This window comes from Macrobrachium rosenbergii, chromosome 56 (assembly GCF_040412425.1).
Source record: "Macrobrachium rosenbergii isolate ZJJX-2024 chromosome 56, ASM4041242v1, whole genome shotgun sequence".
NCBI lineage: Eukaryota > Metazoa > Arthropoda > Malacostraca > Decapoda > Palaemonidae > Macrobrachium > Macrobrachium rosenbergii.
This window is the reverse complement of record NC_089796.1, coordinates 15,674,302-15,679,301: the sequence shown is the minus strand read 5'-3', so window position 1 is coordinate 15,679,301 and position 5,000 is coordinate 15,674,302. Positions and strand designations below refer to the sequence as shown.

At 40.2% G+C, this 5,000-nt stretch overlaps 1 protein-coding gene and 1 long non-coding RNA gene across 3 annotated transcripts in view; one reads left to right on the top strand and one right to left on the bottom strand.

The window, feature by feature from the left end:
* The window catches only part of LOC136836316 (protein jagged-1b-like), a 387,965-nt gene that overhangs the window by 30,084 nt on the left and 352,881 nt on the right, over window positions 1–5,000 (bottom strand). The window lies entirely within an intron of this gene.
* LOC136836318 (uncharacterized) overlaps window positions 1–5,000 on the top strand; it is a 185,949-nt gene that overhangs the window by 74,041 nt on the left and 106,908 nt on the right. The window lies entirely within an intron of this gene.

Sequence of the window (5,000 nt, the reverse complement as noted above, 5' to 3'; positions counted from 1 at the left end):
AGAGAGAGAGAGAGAGAGAGAGAGAGAGAGAGAGAGAGAGAGAGAGAGAGAGAGAGAGAGAGAGAGCTATGTTTTTCGATAAACGATATCGGATATAAAAATGAACAGAATCCTTACATCACCTTTTAAAACCAATATACAAACATACCCAACGTCGTAAACATAACAAAGATAATTAGCGGCCTCAGTTCGCACAAGCTTCACTAAATACGTATTGCCATTCTACTGCAGGACTGCTTGGGAAATGTGTCATCATCTTTTGACATACTCCACGTTTCAGACAGGCGAAGTTAAACGTTCTTACCAGCTAGCTATATTTGGAGGGAGCAGTGATAAACTTTACTTAGCACCTAACGAGTTAACCTTCATCTTTTGTACACTCTTGGCCTCCCTTATTTATCACTCCCTTTCCCCACTCCTCCCTTTCTATCCTCTCCCCTTTCCTGTATCTCCCATACTTTCTCACCCATTCTCCAGCTTACCTTATCCAGCATTAGCACAAAGCCCTATGGTCTCATTCACCTAACAAAGGTCAGCCATTCCAACTCCCCCCCCTCCCCCCCACCCAGAACTCCTGTTCCTTTCATCATTTTTCATCCTTCGCCGAGTGAAGGTGCAAAGGACGGCGGAGATGAAATCAAGATGGGAGCGACAGTCTCTCAGATCCCGAAGAAAGGAGCAGTAGCACTTACCCCGATGGGGAAGGGAGCTTCATCCTTGACAGGTCAGCCTGGCCGTCAAGTGATGGCAAAACGCCCTGTCAGCTGTGGCTGATGGAAGAGACAGATAGAAGAGGAAGATATGCAGTAAGTGAAAAAGATGCCAGAGAGAGAGAGAGAGAGAGAGAGAGAGAGAGAGAGAGAGAGAGAGAGAGAGAGAGAGAAGGGAAGGAGGGAGCTCCAGTGATCCAATGCAATAACAGTGAGAGAGAGAGAGAGAGAGAGAGAGAGAGAGAGAGAGAGAGAGAGAGAGAGAGAGAGAGAAATGGACTGGGTAGCTAATGATTTAATGAATATATAGATATGCTAAAAATCCGAAGGGATATTTTCGTAAGAAAGAGCAATATAATGTTGGTATATTTCGCTTTAATTAATGACTGGCGTTATAACTAATCGAATACTATTACATATCTTCAAGTAAAGTACAGAGTTGCAGGAACAGCTATATTAATAGCAATTTAATGTTATTTACAATGTTACTGTAACCATCAGCGCTACTTGGTAGTAGAAGTAATTTTCAGCCTCAAAATTAAAAGAATAACACCCAAGAAATCAGAATTTGATTCACATGATGTAAAAAAATTAAAAAAATTCAACAAAGGATTTTTCGAAGAGTGACTTACATCGCTTTCTTTCTTCGTTTTATTATCATCATCTCTCTCTCTCTCTCTCAGCTGCTTCGGACTTCCCTGTGCTAGCCTGTGACCCAACCAGAGGAAGTTCAACCAGAGGAAGTTTTATCTTTAGATTTCCTACGTATCTTCTACTTCTGACTTAATAATTACTAGGAGCATAGAAGCCGCTGTGATCTCAGCCTACCTCAGCAAGGCAAGTAACAAATGACCAGGTCTTGTTTTAATAATGAAGGTCCTTTGGGATGCTGATTTCTTCGTTTTATTATCATCATCTCTCTCTCTCTCTCTCTCTCTCTCTCTCTCTCTCTCTCTCTCCAGTCGGCACTAGAAACCTTCGCCCGTTCATCTGTTCGTTCTTTCGCAGACGGAGGTAAAAACGCGACTCCTCCCACCGGGCAACCGCATATTAAAGTCTCAGAAATGAACCGTCCGATGCTTAATTTCGTTCCGGCTTTAATTACAGGTGTATTTCAGTAGCATGCGCCGTATCAGACCCAGGTCTATTCAGGTGTGTTCCCGGGAACTGGGTTATATATTTAATAAATGGATTAAGGTAACGTATAATTTATCAATTCCGGTTTGCGTCATTCGTTAAGTTAATGATTCTTGTTGAATTCCGAGATGAATATATTAATAATAATCGCTGGTTATGCTTTTAATTGCAAGCCTTCCCCAGCCATTCCAGAGAGATGGGCCATTTGTCTGGCCTACCTCGTCTGCTGCAGACGATGAAAGTTCTGAAAGAATCTTAGAAAAAAACAGACTTTCAAGAACATTTCAAGAACATTTTTGTGTCCGTGGATTAGAGTTTGTTACGCTTATCATCTAAAGCAGTGTCTAAATATGCCCATCAGTTGCTTTAATTTTTCTTAGTCAGCTCAGAGGGACCGTAATGCAAAAATGTGGCTTCACTTTATAATTATTACGATCAAAGTACAATGTGGAAAAACAAACTGGAATTTAGCTAAGTATAAGTTTGAAGATTTAAGAAATCATATTTCAAATTTAAAACCACGTAACAGCGATGAAAGCAACAACAGAGCACAAACAAATCTTAGCTACCATCTTAACAAATGCTTTCCTTGTGTCCGCATTCATTAGAGGAGCAAAAGGAGAAAACATGAATATCTTTTACACCAACGATCACACACGCAGCAGATTTTTGCGTGGCTCAAGATAAGAATAATTCTACCCTTTCTCTCTCCAGCAAAAGGCACAAAACTTCTCCCCCAAACGAGTTTGACAATCAAGCATAGAATAAGGTCTTAGGGCTTCATTTCCTGATATCTTTTATAAGCGAACTCCCACCATAAAACGTCTTTTTAGGAGAGACAAACAGACTCTCTGGTGAAAGAATCATCTCTGGAAAGTATGAGGGCATTAAATGGTCGTGTCTAAGCCCACTTAGGGCTCTTCTACGACCTGTACGCAGATTGCGAAGGTGGGGAGAGGTTATCACTGAAGGAATTGGGGGTGGGAGGTGTTTATCGGTTAAGGAGTATGTGAGGTCCCTCTGCCTTATCTCATCAAACCTCTCCCCCCCCCTACAGTTTCATTCCCCCTCCTTATTACTCAGACCCTCCCCACGTTTACCAATGCAGAACTTCTTCAGACAAGCCATTAGGTAATGAGGTCCCTAATACTAACAGTCACGTCGGGGTTGGTTAGCGAACAAGTTGTCCTTTTGGATATAAGATCTTTTATTGCAACATTCAAAATCAGGCACTACAAGCTGAGACAGGGCGAGTGGGAAGACGGGGAAAAAAAGAAGAAAAAAAAAAGGTACTGCAGGCTCTGAAAGTGGCAATGGTGGTTTTAGATGTGCGAGTAATACGAACATGAATAACTAAAGACAAAAGATTAACTATAAATAAATAAATAAATAAATTAGTATCAAAGGATCCAGAGAGAGAGAGAGAGAGAGAGAGAGAGAGAGAGAGAGAGAGAGAGAGAGAGAGAGAGAGAGAGGATTGAAAGTCGATAATCATGCCCCTCTGATTACCAGACAAGCCACACCATGAAATCTAAGCTGCGGCATTGAGTTGGTTAGTTGTCGTTGGAAGTGTGGACGCGCCCGATTATCAAATTATGACTGGCATTAAGGACACCATCAAACCTATTTACGACTGCCCGCGACCGGTTGAGGGTCGCGGGTGACCAATCCTCCTCCTCTTCCTCCTCCTCCTCGGGTGACCCATCCTACTCGTCCTCTTTCATCCTCTCCTCCTTCTTGTCTTCCTCCTACTCCTTCCACAACTCCTATTGCCACCGAGTCGCTCCTCCTCCCGATTCTAACGAACTCAAAGGCAGGTTATCTCAATGGTGTTTTCATCGGGGGCTGGGGCTGACCCTCGTCTCCCAGTACCCCAACCCACAACCCCAAGGCCACCGTCTCTTGAAGTACACAATATTTTTTCCACTTCGTCCAAGAGTCTTTTCCAAGTAGCCGCCTATCGTAAGCAATGACCATCAACCCTTTGCTACAACCTGAGAGATGGTAATGGGCTTCGGACAAAACTACACACAAACACACTACTCTCTCTCTCTCTCTCTCTCTCTCTCTCTCTCTCTCTCTCTCTCTCAAACTTCGTCCTGACTACAAAAGTACCAGCATGGTTTATGAGCTTAAACCAAATTCGAGAAAATGACTGATAATAAAAATTATATTGCTAATAAAATGAAAGTCGTTACTTTGAAAATTCCTTTTTGTATATCTGGAATATGCGTAAAATATGGATATTACTTTTACGGTTTAAAACTTACTATTAAAATGCAAAGTAGTTTGATAAAAGTGAAAATAACATTTCATGTATGTGTTAACGTGAAATTCTTAAGACTTGAGTGTTATAAGAAACATTTATTGTTATGTGGTGTGTATATATATATATATATATATATATATATATATATATATATATATATATATATATATATATATATATGTATATATATATATATATATATACATATACATACATACATACATATGTATCTGTCTCTATCTATGTATACATACATTATATATATATATATATATATATATATATATATATATATATATATATATATATATATATATATATATATATGTTGCATAGTGTAGTGTGTGTGTGTGTGTGAATTTCATGAGTATTCCAAGTCTCCTGTAGCAATTCGGTATTTAGTTGAACACTTTTCCGTTACCTGGACGTTCGACTGCTAAGTTTAGAATTTCGTATATCAAAGTATCGTTCAGGAGAATTCATTGAAAACGCTCGGAATGATTAAACAAAATATAACTAATAATGAACTATGCTAAACCCATAATCTTTGTCTCTTATTTAGGTTGCTCTTTATTCCATATTGCTTTTTCTGTACAGGGTTTCTTTCTTTATTGGAGCCCTTGGGGCCGCTGCCTTCTGTTTTTCTAACTATATCTGCAGCTTGGCTACGTATCGCCCGCGAGATCGTTGAGGAAAAACCACCCAAGTAGGCAAGATACCATGATAAGATGGAATAGATCCTTAGAAAATTGTTTAGAAATGTAGCGTGTGAAGAACTCGCCCCTCTCCCCCTTCCCCATCCCCCGAGAGAGAGAGAGAGAGAGAGAGAGAAAAAAAATGTCACGGACTATGCAAGCAATTCCTAAAGCTGCTTCTCAAGTAAT